Source organism: Salvia miltiorrhiza, chromosome 5 (assembly GCF_028751815.1).
Source record: "Salvia miltiorrhiza cultivar Shanhuang (shh) chromosome 5, IMPLAD_Smil_shh, whole genome shotgun sequence".
Taxonomy (NCBI): Eukaryota; Viridiplantae; Streptophyta; class Magnoliopsida; order Lamiales; family Lamiaceae; genus Salvia; species Salvia miltiorrhiza.
In genome coordinates, this window is record NC_080391.1 from 7,200,238 (window position 1) to 7,218,039 (window position 17,802).

Consider the following 17,802-nt stretch of genomic DNA (forward strand, 5'->3'; position numbering starts at 1 on the left):
TTGTACGAATTCATATATTTAAAATTATGAAGGTAGCTTAGGCAAATAATTGTCAAACATGAAAAATCCAAATTTTCCTAATTAATGTGCGCGAATATCGGAAAGGAGTAAATGGATACGGAAAGTCAAAATCTAGCAATTCCCATTATTTCCTTCAGTTAATTAATGGTACGAATTCAACTGTGTAATGCTGTGAATTGAGACGAATCAGCAAAATCAAATCCAGGCCATTGATTGAGTCTAAATCTATGATTCAAAATTGTTCCTATTTTATAGTCTAAAGGTTGTTTTCACCCTAGCCTTCCCCTATATATATATATATATATATATATATATATATATATAGGGGGCCGCTCCAATGAGACCCCCTAATTTTAGTGAGATCTAGGGCACGATCTGGTGCGTTTATTTTATCAATCCTATGGCTGATATTATATCTGGAGGGTGATTTTTTTTCGCAGGGTTCGAATCCTGGAGGGAGCATAATATTTTAAATTTTGTTATTCATCAGCATATACTGCATTATTCATCAGTATATACGGCCTTGTTCATCAGTATATATGTCTTATTCATTACGAATTTTTTAAATTTTATTTTTCATCAGTATATACATCTTGTTCATTAGATATATGTTTTGTTCATTAGTGTTATATGTCTTATTCATTGTCCTAGTGTTTCACGAAAATTATGGGGTCTCACTGGAGCGCGCCCCTGTATATATATATATATATATATATATATATATATATATATATATATATAATATGAGAAGGTTCAATGGAGAAGCAAATGTTTGCAAAGAAAGGAGAAACAATCTCAGCCGTTGATCTTATCTAATCTAACAGTCAGCGTTCGTTCGTTTAACGTTCAACGAGAATTGTGTTGAACTTATACAGGGTTCGAACCCCCAAAGTCCCAAACGTTAAACAAAATTATTAGTATGTTCAACCGCTTCTACTGACATGTTTATGACATGTTCAATATTTCTCCATTCTCTACTTATATATCCTTCTCCATATAATGCGACCATATATATAAGGGTTCTAGTAAGAACTACAATTTCGTAAGAACTTGAGAACTATTAAAATTATTACATTTGATGTAAAAATTAATGCACCCGCTCCTAAATTTACTGCACTAGAAAAAAATAAAAATTTTGCTCCCTTCAAAATTCGAACTCAGATGTTGCATTCATCCACCGTATATCTTAATGATGGAAGGGCTGAAAATTATTCTCTATTCTTATTTTATTTAGTGGTTCTTAGTTGAACATCTCCCTATATATATGAGGTTACGATCAAGTGAGAATCACGTATTTTCGTGAGAGCGGAGAACCATAAATAAATACATAAAGTACATGAACAACAGATAATTAAATCGTGAACAATTATAATACATAAAATACATGAACAAGAGATTATCGGATCTTGTATGAATGTTGTTATATTTGACTGTTTACGATCTTACTCTCTCTTGTTCATGTTGTTTAGGGTTCATAATTCTTCGTTCTCACGAAAAGATGCGATTCTCAAATCTGCATCAATTAGTTAAACTTAAACTCAAACCCCACCTACATATAAACTTATGGGTGGTATTATTAATCCGTCCGTCTCACTTATCTTGAGACATTTTTTTTAGGCGTCCCACCTATCTTGAGATATTTTTTTATTTGGCAAAAATTTTATCTTTTATTTATCTTTTCACTTTTTCATCTACACACAAAATACTGCTTTCTTAATTTTCGTACCAAAAAAAGATCTTAAGATAGTTGGGACAGTGGGAGTATTTTTTTATTTTTTAAGAACCAAGGGGTATGATATTTTTAAAGGTCAACGGTATGATAGCATCCTCCTATGTATATCATTAATTAACGAATATGATCAATTGATCATTGTAGCGTTGATCCACCGTCAACGGGAAAAATAAAATATAAATAAACGAGTATCTTGTTTATTTCACTCATGAAAATATAATGTAGATATAAACATCTATGAGAAAGACTCTTACAATTAGTAACGTAGTCAAGATTTTGTTTTACTTCAATTTGTAATAGTTTTGAAATAATATATGTAAGTTAAAAATAAATTAATTGTTTGTCAATTTAAGTATAATGCATCGTAAAAAAAAAAAGCTAGACATGACTATATCACATCATTTATTTTCTTATGTATATTTTAGTATTCTAAAATTATTGCATAAAAACTTCAAAGTAACATTTATGAATAAATCTTCCGATGTGAGGTATTAAGATTAATCGAAACATATCCTAATAAATTACAAGATAAAGTTTAAAATAATCAATAATAACTTAATATCTCAAAATAAAAATAATACTCCACATCAAATCTTCACATAACAAAATATATATATATATATATACACACACACACTAAATGCTCATTAATAAGCTAAATACAAATAACATATATACAAAAAAGAAATGAAAACTAATTTTCTAGCATGTTGTGATTTGAGCTAACAACTAATATGGACTAGGAATAATTACTCAAGTTATATTAACAATAATATTTTAATAATTCTCATAATTAAAATCAAGTTATAATTTAAAAATATTATTTGATAAAGAATCTAAAACAAACAATTCACAACATAATTTAAAAAATAAAATCAACATGGAAAGTAAATTAGAAGGTGATTGAAAAGAATTTTACATTTTAAAACTCAAATTTTACTCTTTTCTTTATGATATGGATAATTTGAAATTTAAATTCACTCATACGATTTTAAAAAATGCACAATAAAATAACTTCGAAACTATTTTTTTTTTTTAATATTATGTATCTATGATTATTGTAGGAAAGAAAAAGCGATTAAAATTATTTTTTAACTGAAAATATAAATATTACTATATAAATGCTAATTATTTTAAATAAATTAATGAGGGGCCCAGTGCCCCCACCTGGACCCCCCTCACCTCCGTCACTGCTTACATCACAAGTGTAGCTGTAAAGCCTGTAACGTATTTTTTCATGTTGTTCTATATCCGTATGTTATATATGATGGTAATATTAACGATTTTAGATCTATGTGTATTAAAATAACGTAACATAACATCTTGTTTAATAATATTAAAATGAAAAAGATGTCAGAAATAAGTGTAAGATAAAACCAAGCAATGGGCATAATGAAGTCGCTGTCGTTTCACAAGGGGAGTGCGATTAGTGGGCCTTTTTGACGCAACTCCGCTTTCAATTAGGGCCCTACTTATTTAATTAATTCAATAGTTTACTTAATTTCTTTTAAATATGCGTGTCATTATTTATGAGGTACAATTTGAATTACCTTCACCCCCGTGTAATAATTCAAATATCATAACAAAACAATATGAACAAACAATTGGGGTTTATAATTGGAAATGTTGAGGCCCATGCTATTTGATATCCAGTATATTATATCCAACTTTGTTCGAGATGTGCGTGGGTGACATGTCCTGTTCTACGCAACAATTCATTCACGAGAGATTTGGTTTAAATGATAAAGCATGAATCATAATATAATTTAATTTAATTAAATATTTAATTTACATAATTCGATCCTTAATGTATAACTTGATTTGCACTTTAATCATTTATTTTGAATAATTATTTATCATTTTGAAGTTGAATGAATTATTTACTTAGTATCTTATTCATCAAATCAAACGTCTTCTTTATATACTTATACTCCGAAATTCGAAATGTATGTGAAAAAACACTAATGGTGTATTTTGTTGGCCGTAAATTGGAGTTTGATGGGTGTTTAGATTTTTCAACTTTAATTCTTTTCATGAATTAATTAAAGTGCCTCTCAATAGATAACTAATTAGAGGGGTCTGAATTTTTTTCAATAGTTGCAATAGTTTATTTGGTCACCATAAGTTAACATACATGCACATATGTTCTTTTTTTTTTTCCCCTTGAAATCAAGGATAGCATATCCTTAATAGTAACTTTTATTTCCCCCCAAGATTTCAAATGACTTTGTTGCTGGGATAGGACTCCTATAAACTTTGAAGAATCATCTATTAATAATATCAATCAAAATTAGTCCACAATCATTTACGATTCTTGATACAGAAAAAATACCAACTTGCCCGCAATTTTTGTAATGAAAATATGCGTATATTAAATAAATAAAAAGGAACAAAAACAAAAATAAATTACAAATTAACTAAACCTTAAACATACCTAATGGAATAAATAGCCACAACGACAAGGGTCGAGAGCGGGGATGTGGGGTGGACTCAAGAATGATGAGTCCTAATAAGATTTTAGTCCTATTACCCGTTCGGTTTGAAGGATTAGATTGGATTAATCTTATCATATTTTGTTTGGTTGGGTAAATAGGGCTTGTGATTCAATCTTGGGAGAGCGCCACATATGATTAGTCTTGGTGTATGAGTCTTGGCTTACCCTCTATGACAAAATTAATCTTGGGTCAACTCAATCTTAGGTAATATCGGGCTAATTTAATTTCGGCAACTGAACTCTCCGATGGAATACAACCTTACAAAGGAATACTATCTTTTACTTTAAGAAATTCTAAATGATTATTTGCTTGGTTGGTGTAGTAAAAGTTATCGTTTTGTAGTCCGAAGTGCGGTGCTTCGGTTGGGCCTAGCTAGTGCACCCTCTCAAAAAACACCCAATCATCATTTTCCTTGTTTTGAACAATGCATGGCGGCTACAATCCTCTCGACCAAACATGAAGCCATCATGATTGTAAGCCGAGGGACAAGCACACCAACGTTACAACTAACGGTTTCAAGCTTCATGCACGACCACTTGGCAAACGTATCTGTCATATCCCAGTTTTTAATCATTGATTAAAGACTTAATAATTAGGGTTCGGCATCCATTAATAATAAAAATGGTTTGATTTATCAGATGTCATTTAATTGTTTTATATGTGTCTTGATGTGCTTAATTCTTATTATTATTTGAATCCGTTTGAATTTTTAAAGGATCTTTATAAATATGGTGCACAAGTTTAATTAGTGGTTTGAGCATATTATATGAGCCTTATGGATTTTTTTTTTAGTGGGCATGAAGCCATGAAATTTCCTTTAAATGGGATATTAAGTTTTATAAAGTGTTTTACTTCAATAATTTTACTGCAAGGATTTCATAAAGAATCTTTTAATTGATCAGAGTCAAGAGCTCTATTTAAATTTGATACATCTTAACCGTAGCCTACTTCCCCACCATTACATTTTTTTTTCTTCTTCTTTCTTTTTCCCCACCACTACACCTAATCTTCCACTTCACTACCAACTTTCACCACCAACTCTCCTTTATGCAGACAATCAAATCCTCATAATCTTAGCAAATCTTATCATCAATCCTCTGCCATTTCAATTAGACAAAAGCCAAGTTTTAAAAGCTAAGTTTCATTCTATTAGTTCATCCGCTCTTTCCTTCTCTTTTCAACACACCCAACAAAGTTTAAAGTGCAGAGGTAAGTGTTCCAACCAATTCTCTTCTTCTTCCTTGGGGATACAACCCTCCATTTTAACTATGTTTATGTTTCCAAATTCCAGTAATCAAGCAGATTCAGATCCAAATTCATTGTTAAATTGTTGATTCGCAGATCCAACTTTGTGAGTTCAGAAAATTATCAAGGTTACCTCCTACTTTACTTTTTCCATACATTCATTTGTTAAATTACAAAACTATGATTCAAATGAAAACAGATAGAACACACGCATCCATTACCACTTCTTTTAGACTATTATTGTTTCAATTACATTAGCTTATCACCATCAGAGAACCACCAACAGAATAATACACACGCACACATTTTACTATATTTCTATCTATTACAAGTACAGATCAGTTTTTGTAAATAGAAATGAATGAAAATGAACAGAATTGAAACCCTAAGTGCTCTATGTGTGTTTTGTGCGTGTGACTGGAATTTGGGGGGGGTGAGAGCAGCCGACGGCTGCTCGCGGCCGGAGGCGGCGCGGCGGCAGCCGCCGCCTTTTTCCTTTGTCTATCTGAAACGAGAGAGAGATGGTTAGGGCTTCTGTAAAAATAAAAAAAAGAGAGAGAGATACGGGAAAAAGGGGGAGAGACTTATCTTTTCCGACGACGCGGCGGAAGCAGCGGCGCAGCGACACGAACGGCGGTTCTGTTCGGCCGGAAAAGAGGAGAAAAGGGAGGAGTTCAGATCTGTTTTTTTTTAAAATAGAAAGGAGAGGAAAGGGAGCTCAGATCTGGAGCTTACCTTTCCGGCGAGACAAAGCTCGGCCATCCACCACGATTCCGGCCATGGCGGAGACGGCGGAGAACAGGGGAAGCGGCGCGGCGACGCTCGGCTTTTCACAACGGCCGGAGAAGGCACATGCAGCGGCGGAGAGGCCTCTGCCACCCTGTTCCAAGGCCGGGGACGACCAGGCGGCGCCGTGCTTGGCCACGGCGGAGGCGGCAGTGGCACGCGAAGGAGGCAGAGGCGGCGTGTGGTTGTTTCCGAGAGATAGAGACGGACGAAAAGGGAAGAACCAAAGGGGAAAGAGAGAATAGGGGAAGGGAAGAGAAGCGGCCGGCGAAGCGGCGCTCGCTGCTGACGGCGCCGCTGTCGTCCGGCGAGGGAGAGGGAGGCAGACCGAGAGGGAGAGAGAGGGAGAGTGAGGCGTGCTGTGTGTGTGCGTGTGTTATGTGTTTTGTGTGTGTATGTATATGTATGTATGATTAGGGTTAGGCTTGGGCTCAAAGCCCTATAATGAGGATGGGCCGAAATTTTTTTAAAAAAAAAAAAAAAAAACGAGTGGGCCGATTTTATTTCTGTTGGGCTCATTTTAATTAATTTTGGGCTGTTATTGATTAATGAAGCCTACGAATTTTGGCCTAATTTAATTTAAAAATGCTTGATTTTTTTTCACTAAATTATTTTAGTGAATTTAAATCTCTTGACTTAATTTTAATATTGAAAATTGGGACTATTTATTTTAAATGAAGTCCGTTCTTTTATCTAAATTTATTAATGGACTTTAAAGCAAATATTTTGGGATTAAGCCCCATTTATTATATGATAAAATTATTTTCAAAGCTTACGAGTATGGATTTTTTGTTTATGGTTAAAATGTTTTATTTCATATCAATGGATTTTAAAATGTTTTATTATTTATAAATGAATAATGGAATTTCTTATTTATTTTCATGATAAAAAAAAAATGTGGAATTGTGTTATAGAATGATTAAGTATATGATTTACTTTAACAAATGAGCTTGGGATTTAATTGAGATATTAAATTACTAAGCATGTGTTTTTAAATGATTTATTTATTTAAGTGATGAAAATGTGCGAAGTATTGGAAAGCATGATTTATAATTTTCAGGGTGATAATATATGGCTTGTTCTTAATTGATGGAGTACTTGACTAAATGACGGGTATAGAGGGAGGTTATGGATTATGTACATGTTGATGTTCGAACAAATGGGTTCGAACCTATATGATAGTTACATGATAATTGGTTACATTTTATTGATTGAATGAAACGAGATTAATATGGATGCTAGAACCCTAAAACTTTAAAAGATACCTTAGGCACGTAGAATTAGACTTTGTCTTATGACAATTTCTTCACGAACTTATCGACTCTTCATCAATGAAGGTCCGAGCGACAGAAAGTGAAGCAGAAGAAGAAACGATTCCACGCCAACTTTAAGAACAATTGAGGTGGGCATTATTTTATTATTACGTATATAGAGATCCCCTGCGTGACGTAGGCCTCATATGCGAATATATATGCATGATATGTTTTGACTATTTATTCAGTTCTTATGAAATGTTTATATGTTTAATGCCCTTTATGAAAATGAAAATGTTATGAAAATGAAATGTTTATGAAATGATTGACTGCCAAAATGTTTATGTTTTTATATGTATCCTATCTGTGTTGGTTCGCCAACTTTAAAGGAAATCCAATTGGGATCCTATGCTAGACAAAGGTCGCTAGCTAGGGTTAACGTGTACACTCATGGAGACCGCGAGTCGCTTGCGACCGGTCTTGGCGTCCGTGGTAAGGAGGCCTCCTTCCCGGCGCGTGACAGAAAGGACAGATATGGATCATATAGACTGAAAATGGGATGCATCCACCTTTATGAAAATGAATGAAATGTTTTAGTAAGCGCAGGTCATTTATGAAAACCCCTGTGTGTTACTGTTATGGCAGTTCAATTTATATATGTATGCATGTTGTATTTTCGGCTTATGTCACTGAGTATTTTTATACTCAGCCCTGCATGTATTTCTAAATGTGCAGGTTGAGCAGGCGATGGAATGGATCGGTGTTGAGCGGATTTCCCTTTTGATGTTTATGTAATGAAACCTTGAGTATGCATCTCCATATGCATAACTCACACGTTTTTCCGCTACAAACACTCTGAATTTGTTATCGTATTGTGGAACTTATTACTCCTTCATTTTGTTTAACTCTCATTTGGGGTTTAGTCGTTATGGCTGGCTCATTTGTTAATTACCCAAGTGGTTATATATATATATATATATACCACTAGTTTGTTGTTATTAATGTTGGTTATTTAGTAAATCCCTTTTTAATTTCCATTTCTTATTGTTCACCCAAGTCATAACCCCGGTTAACCCGTCATTGGGATAGTGGGCTGTGACAGAGTGGTATCAGAGCAGTTCATTTGCTCTGGCCCTAGAAACCTTATTCTAAAAAGTCATGTCTAGATTGATTCACTTGACATATGTGGGATCATACGACACCGCTCAACACTCCATTGCATCGTGCTCAATCAAGGAAAAAGGTAACTGCAGTTACAATGTTTTAAAGATGTTATTATTCTAAACTGTTTCATGAAAATGTTTATGTAAAGAGCATGCTATGATGAAATGTTGAAAGTTTTGCCTTTCATTGAAATGTTGAATGTTTTGCCTTTCATGGCATATCATTGCAGTTATGATGTTATGATAAGAGAAGAATGATAGAGAATTGACACATGCTTTCCCCAGAAAACATAGATTGCTATAAGTTGCATGATCACTATTCTAAAAGAACATAGACTGCTGGATTAGTAGGATATCTCTACAATCTAGATTCTTAAAGTGATGATGTAGAAGAATGAAAGAGAACTTAGAGCATTTCAAACTCCCACAAGAAAACAATGGTTCTTTTGAACTACAAAGAGGAATGAAAAGACATGTACACGTTGAAGGAAAAACACGGGATGATGATACAAGACGAATTCAAGGCAAACGCTGCATCAAGGGTTTGAGCATAGTCTCTACGTTCAAATGTTCACACGCGATGGAACACCGAATCGACTTTTAGTACACGATAGATTTTAAGAACAGTATGCTTTGCCTATATATATATGTATATATTTGTGTACATGTTATAGCGGGGGTTTGGGTCCAATAGGACATAGAACTTTAAATTAAGCTTTTGGTTTGCCAGTACGAACTTGAGTTTTATTATTATGAATAGTTGTCCACGGCTTTCTAAGTTTGGGATGATGTTTTCCGTGTGATTGGGAGGTGATGATGATTGGACCTAGCCAGTCCACATGATCCAAATATCAGTCGACGTCTTTTGGGTTGAAAACCCATGTGTTTCAACTTTCGGTTGAAAAGCCAGATGAGTTTTTATTCTAGATCATTTTGTTCGACCTAGTAGTTACTCCTTTCTACCATCTGGTTATTCGTTTGAGTTTCTCAACAAATTTTTTTTCTGCACCACTTTGTTTTGATATCGTTCAAGAATTGAGCCTTACAATTGTTGAGTTGTCCTAGTACCCTCTTGTGATCAATAAGGATTTAGATGTTTTGTTATGATGCTTTCATGATTAAATCAAGAGGAATATGTTATGAATTGAGGTAAGGAATATACTGAGGATCTTTTATTTTTGAAGCACAGAATGCCTCCCAGAAGAGCCCCAAGAAACAATGTGGGAACCGCAAACGAACCCCCACGAAGGGTTGAGGAACTTTTTCTTAAACAGAGCCCACCAACATTCAACGGGACCGGCAACCCGACTGATGCCGAAATCTGGATTAGAGCAATGGAAAGGATTTTCGACTTTCTTCACTGTACTGATCAAGAGAGACTCTCTTGTGTTGCATTCCAACTAACTGGGTCGGCAGATTTTTGGTGGGAAACCAAGAAGAGGGCAATGACCCTCGAACAATTGGAAAACCTGACTTGGGAAGACTTCAAGACGGAGATCTACGATAAATACATTCCCAAGAGCTACAGAAAGAAGAAAGAGACGGAGTTTTTCAATCTGAAACAAAACAAGATGTCCGTGACGGAATACGATCGCGCTTTCTGCGACATGTCTCGCTATGCCCCTCATCTGATCGACACTGATGAAAAGATGGCCGAGAAGTTTCGTTCAGGCCTTAGGCATGAGATCAAGATGGCGCTTGCTAGTCATGGTGATCTCACCCACTCTGAAGCACTTAGCAGAGCCCTGGATGTTGAAGCAGCAATGCCTGAAGACCGCCCAACCCAGACTCAAGCTCCGGGAAACAACGATCGTGGGAAGAGAAAATGGGAAGGCAACAACAACAATAATAGGGGTTACTACAACAACCAAGATAACAAGAGGCCATGGCAAGGAAACATGATGCCACAAAGGCAATGGCAAGGACGACCAGTCAATCCAGGATCAGCTGGAAACAATCAGGGCCAGCTCAGGGCACCTTTGTGTCCCAAATGCTCCAAGTCACATCACGGCATATGCTTGGCTGGCAGCAATACCTGCTTTAAGTGTGGCCAGAAGGGCCATTTTGCCAGAGACTGCCAAGGAAAACCACAAGGAGGAATGAAAGGGCCGAATCAGCCGGGCCAAGTACAACCACTCAGGGCTATCCAAGGCCAACAGTTACTCTACCCACCACCACAGCAACAGTATCGACCTGCGGCACGTCCACCGCAAATTCCACAGGCAAGAGCCTATGCATTGCACAAGAATAAGCAAGGAAATAACCAAGGGAATTTGGCAGGTATGGGCACATTACTTGACACACCTGTTATACTTCTGTTCGACACGGGTGCCTCGCATTCTTTTATTGCAAGTGTATGTGTAAAAACTTTAAAGCTCCAACCTGAAAAGACTAATCAGGACTTGAGAATTTCTTCACCAATAGGAGGAATAGCAGTAGTAACACATGCTTGCTCGAACCTAGAACTGACCATAGGATCGTTTAAGGTTATAGCAAACAACTTGCACGTCATATCGATGGAGGACGTTGATATAATCCTGGGAATGGACTGGCTAGCGGAGAACTATGCCACGATATTGTGCCAAGAGCGGAAAATCGGTTTCAACTTTCCAGGAAGGGACGCTTTGAGTTTCCACGGAATATGCAGGAGGAACAGAGTGCCGACTATTTCAGCTTTACAGGCAAGGAAGATGATGAACAAGAAAGACTGCCAAGCCTTCCTCGTATACCTGAACGGGGGAATTGAGACCGAAAAGACAATGGAAGATGTAGAGATCGTGCGGGATTTTCAAGATGTTTTCCCAGAAAATTTGCCAGGATTACCACCTGACAGACAAGTAGAATTCACCATCGATCTAGAGCCAGGAGCGGCGCCGGTATCAAAAGCACCGTACAGAATGGGCCCGAAGGAATTGGAAGAGTTGAAAATCCAGTTACAAGAGTTATTGGACCTAGGCTTCATCAGGCCTAGTGTGTCCCCATGGGGAGCGCCGGTGCTGTTTGTCAAGAAGAAAGATGGCACCTTGAGATTGTGCATCGATTATCGAGAGCTGAACAAGCTAACGCTTAAGAACAAGTATCCATTGCCCAGAATTGAAGATTTATTCGACCAACTCAAGGGCGCGAGTGTTTTCTCCAAAATCGATTTGAAGTCTGGGTATCATCAGTTAAAGGTTAGACATGAAGATATACCCAAAACGGCTTTCCGAACAAGATATGGTCACTACGAGTTCGTAGTTGTGCCGTTCGGACTAACAAATGCACCAGCTGTGTTCATGGACCTCATGAACAGAGTATTTCATTCCTATTTGGATAAGTTCGTCTTGGTGTTTATTGATGATATTCTCATCTACTCCAAGAATGAAGAAGAACATATGGAACATCTGAGAACTGTGTTACAAACGCTAAGGGATGAATGCCTTTATGCCAAATTCAGCAAATGTGAGTTTTGGCTCAAAGAAGTTACATTTCTGGGACATATTGTATCTTCAGAAGGTATTAAGGTGGACCCCGCCAAAGTGGAAGCAGTACAAGGATGGAAGTCGCCAACTACCCCAAACGAGATCAGAAGTTTCTTGGGATTGGCTGGCTACTATCGAAGATTCATTGAGGGATTTTCCAAGATAGCAAGGCCGATGACGCAATTGCTCCGAAAGGGAATTAAATACACATGGACTAACGAGTGTGAAGAAAGTTTTCAGCTGCTCAAGGAAAAGCTAACTACAGCGCCAGTGCTAACAATTCCGGAACCAGACAAGGAGTATGTGGTCTACACGGATGCATCAAAGAACGGACTAGGATGCGTTTTGATGCAGGAAGGCAAAGTGATTGCATATGCATCGCGGCAACTTAGGCCACACGAATTGAATTATCCGACCCATGATCTTGAACTAGCGGCGGTAGTGCACGCACTAAAAATTTGGAGACATCATCTATATGGTGTCAGGTGTGAGATTTACACCGATCACAAAAGTCTGAAGTACTTCTTCGAGCAAAAAGATCTCAACATGAGACAGCGAAGGTGGCTCGAATTAGTAAAAGATTATGACTGTGGTATAAATTATCACCCGGGGAAGGCCAATGTAGTAGCCGACGCATTGAGCCGCAAGGTCCCATTGAAACTGGGATACATCCTTACAAAGGAAGAAGAGCTCATACGAGATTTTGATAGGATGAAATTAGAGGTGATAAACCCACCTGCTACAATAGCGGGGGTGGTCGCGATTATACCGAATTTGAGGAAATTGGTGGTAGAAGCTCAAAGGAAGGATGATAAATTGGAGAAATTACGAGCTAAGATAAGAGAAGGAAATCTCAAGAACTATCACGAAGAAGCCGACAATGCTATTTTCTTTGAGAAGAGAATATGCATCCCTCATGACAATGAACTCAAGAACAAGATCATGAGCGAAGCCCATGACACTCCTTATGTCGCCCACCCGGGAAGCACTAAGATGTATCAAGATCTAAAAGAAAATTTCTGGTGGGAAGGAATGAAACGAGACGTGGCTTTATTCGTCGAAAAGTGTCTAGTTTGCCAGCAAGTAAAGGCTTTACACCAACGACCTTACGGCGAGCTACAACCTTTGGAGATTCCAGAATGGAAATGGGACGATATTGCAATGGACTTTGTTACAGGATTGCCAAAAACAAGACGAGGTAACACGGTAATATGGGTCATTATAGACAGACTCACAAAGAGTGCACACTTTCTGCCTATCCCTATCACGTATAGATCAGATAAGTTAGCCCAACTCTACATCAAGGAGATCGTGCGTTTACATGGGGTGCCGAAGACAATCACGTCCGACAGAGATTCGAAGTTTACCTCCAGATTCTGGATAAGCTTGCAGAAGGAATTGGGAACAAGGTTGAATTTCAGCACAGCTTTCCACCCGCAGACCGACGGTCAGTCCGAAAGGACAATTCAAACGCTAGAAGATATGTTAAGGACTGTTGTGCTAGATAGAGGAGAAGATTGGGAGCGTGTGTTGCCACTAATCGAATTTGCTTACAACAACAGCTATCAAGCAACTATCGCCATGGCACCTTATGAGGCGTTATACGGGAAGAAATGTAGATCGCCGCTTTACTGGGATGAAGTCGGCGAAAGAAGAATCTTGGGGCCAGATACAGTAGGCGAGATGATCGAAATCGTCCGTCAGATTCGACAGCGTATTAAAGAGGCCCAGGATAGACAAAAGTCTTATGCCGACAAACGTCGAACCGACTTGCAGTTTGAGTGTGGGGATAAAGTCTTTTTGAAAATTTCTCCCTCTAAAGGGATTACAAGATTTGGCGTAAAGGGTAAGCTTAGACCCCGTTTTATAGGACCCTATGAGATCCTAGAAAGGGTGGGCCCGGTAGCTTACAGGCTGGCGTTGCCGCCAAGCCTTGGGAATGTGCATAATGTGTTTCATGTGTCGCAGTTGAGAAAATATGTTTATGATCCAAAACACGTGATCCAAAGAGACGACGTTATCCTTAGCCCAGATATGAGCTATGAAGAGAGACCCGAATCTATTCTAGATCGGAAGGTTCAAGTACTAAGGAATAAGTCGATACCCTTAGTAAAAGTCCTTTGGAAGCACCATGATCAAGAAGAGGCGACGTGGGAACTCGAGTCTAGCATGAAGGAGAAATACCCAGAATTATTTCCTGAGGTACAAATTTCGGGACGAAATTTATTTTAAGGGGGATAGTATGTCATATCCCAGTTTTTAATCATTGATTAAAGACTTAATAATTAGGGTTCGGCATCCATTAATAATAAAAATGGTTTGATTTATCAGATGTCATTTAATTGTTTTATATGTGTCTTGATGTGCTTAATTCTTATTATTATTTGAATCCGTTTGAATTTTTAAAGGATCTTTATAAATATGGTGCACAAGTTTAATTAGTGGTTTGAGCATATTATATGAGCCTTATGGATTTTTTTTTTAGTGGGCATGAAGCCATGAAATTTCCTTTAAATGGGATATTAAGTTTTATAAAGTGTTTTACTTCAATAATTTTACTGCAAGGATTTCATAAAGAATCTTTTAATTGATCAGAGTCAAGAGCTCTATTTAAATTTGATACATCTTAACCGTAGCCTACTTCCCCACCATTACATTTTTTTTTCTTCTTCTTTCTTTTTCCCCACCACTACACCTAATCTTCCACTTCACTACCAACTTTCACCACCAACTCTCCTTTATGCAGACAATCAAATCCTCATAATCTTAGCAAATCTTATCATCAATCCTCTGCCATTTCAATTAGACAAAAGCCAAGTTTTAAAAGCTAAGTTTCATTCTATTAGTTCATCCGCTCTTTCCTTCTCTTTTCAACACACCCAACAAAGTTTAAAGTGCAGAGGTAAGTGTTCCAACCAATTCTCTTCTTCTTCCTTGGGGATACAACCCTCCATTTTAACTATGTTTATGTTTCCAAATTCCAGTAATCAAGCAGATTCAGATCCAAATTCATTGTTAAATTGTTGATTCGCAGATCCAACTTTGTGAGTTCAGAAAATTATCAAGGTTACCTCCTACTTTACTTTTTCCATACATTCATTTGTTAAATTACAAAACTATGATTCAAATGAAAACAGATAGAACACACGCATCCATTACCACTTCTTTTAGACTATTATTGTTTCAATTACATTAGCTTATCACCATCAGAGAACCACCAACAGAATAATACACACGCACACATTTTACTATATTTCTATCTATTACAAGTACAGATCAGTTTTTGTAAATAGAAATGAATGAAAATGAACAGAATTGAAACCCTAAGTGCTCTATGTGTGTTTTGTGCGTGTGACTGGAATTTGGGGGGGGTGAGAGCAGCCGACGGCTGCTCGCGGCCGGAGGCGGCGCGGCGGCAGCCGCCGCCTTTTTCCTTTGTCTATCTGAAACGAGAGAGAGATGGTTAGGGCTTCTGTAAAAATAAAAAAAAGAGAGAGAGATACGGGAAAAAGGGGGAGAGACTTATCTTTTCCGACGACGCGGCGGAAGCAGCGGCGCAGCGACACGAACGGCGGTTCTGTTCGGCCGGAAAAGAGGAGAAAAGGGAGGAGTTCAGATCTGTTTTTTTTTAAAATAGAAAGGAGAGGAAAGGGAGCTCAGATCTGGAGCTTACCTTTCCGGCGAGACAAAGCTCGGCCATCCACCACGATTCCGGCCATGGCGGAGACGGCGGAGAACAGGGGAAGCGGCGCGGCGACGCTCGGCTTTTCACAACGGCCGGAGAAGGCACATGCAGCGGCGGAGAGGCCTCTGCCACCCTGTTCCAAGGCCGGGGACGACCAGGCGGCGCCGTGCTTGGCCACGGCGGAGGCGGCAGTGGCACGCGAAGGAGGCAGAGGCGGCGTGTGGTTGTTTCCGAGAGATAGAGACGGACGAAAAGGGAAGAACCAAAGGGGAAAGAGAGAATAGGGGAAGGGAAGAGAAGCGGCCGGCGAAGCGGCGCTCGCTGCTGACGGCGCCGCTGTCGTCCGGCGAGGGAGAGGGAGGCAGACCGAGAGGGAGAGAGAGGGAGAGTGAGGCGTGCTGTGTGTGTGCGTGTGTTATGTGTTTTGTGTGTGTATGTATATGTATGTATGATTAGGGTTAGGCTTGGGCTCAAAGCCCTATAATGAGGATGGGCCGAAATTTTTTTAAAAAAAAAAAAAAAAAACGAGTGGGCCGATTTTATTTCTGTTGGGCTCATTTTAATTAATTTTGGGCTGTTATTGATTAATGAAGCCTACGAATTTTGGCCTAATTTAATTTAAAAATGCTTGATTTTTTTTCACTAAATTATTTTAGTGAATTTAAATCTCTTGACTTAATTTTAATATTGAAAATTGGGACTATTTATTTTAAATGAAGTCCGTTCTTTTATCTAAATTTATTAATGGACTTTAAAGCAAATATTTTGGGATTAAGCCCCATTTATTATATGATAAAATTATTTTCAAAGCTTACGAGTATGGATTTTTTGTTTATGGTTAAAATGTTTTATTTCATATCAATGGATTTTAAAATGTTTTATTATTTATAAATGAATAATGGAATTTCTTATTTATTTTCATGATAAAAAAAAAATGTGGAATTGTGTTATAGAATGATTAAGTATATGATTTACTTTAACAAATGAGCTTGGGATTTAATTGAGATATTAAATTACTAAGCATGTGTTTTTAAATGATTTATTTATTTAAGTGATGAAAATGTGCGAAGTATTGGAAAGCATGATTTATAATTTTCAGGGTGATAATATATGGCTTGTTCTTAATTGATGGAGTACTTGACTAAATGACGGGTATAGAGGGAGGTTATGGATTATGTACATGTTGATGTTCGAACAAATGGGTTCGAACCTATATGATAGTTACATGATAATTGGTTACATTTTATTGATTGAATGAAACGAGATTAATATGGATGCTAGAACCCTAAAACTTTAAAAGATACCTTAGGCACGTAGAATTAGACTTTGTCTTATGACAATTTCTTCACGAACTTATCGACTCTTCATCAATGAAGGTCCGAGCGACAGAAAGTGAAGCAGAAGAAGAAACGATTCCACGCCAACTTTAAGAACAATTGAGGTGGGCATTATTTTATTATTACGTATATAGAGATCCCCTGCGTGACGTAGGCCTCATATGCGAATATATATGCATGATATGTTTTGACTATTTATTCAGTTCTTATGAAATGTTTATATGTTTAATGCCCTTTATGAAAATGAAAATGTTATGAAAATGAAATGTTTATGAAATGATTGACTGCCAAAATGTTTATGTTTTTATATGTATCCTATCTGTGTTGGTTCGCCAACTTTAAAGGAAATCCAATTGGGATCCTATGCTAGACAAAGGTCGCTAGCTAGGGTTAACGTGTACACTCATGGAGACCGCGAGTCGCTTGCGACCGGTCTTGGCGTCCGTGGTAAGGAGGCCTCCTTCCCGGCGCGTGACAGAAAGGACAGATATGGATCATATAGACTGAAAATGGGATGCATCCACCTTTATGAAAATGAATGAAATGTTTTAGTAAGCGCAGGTCATTTATGAAAACCCCTGTGTGTTACTGTTATGGCAGTTCAATTTATATATGTATGCATGT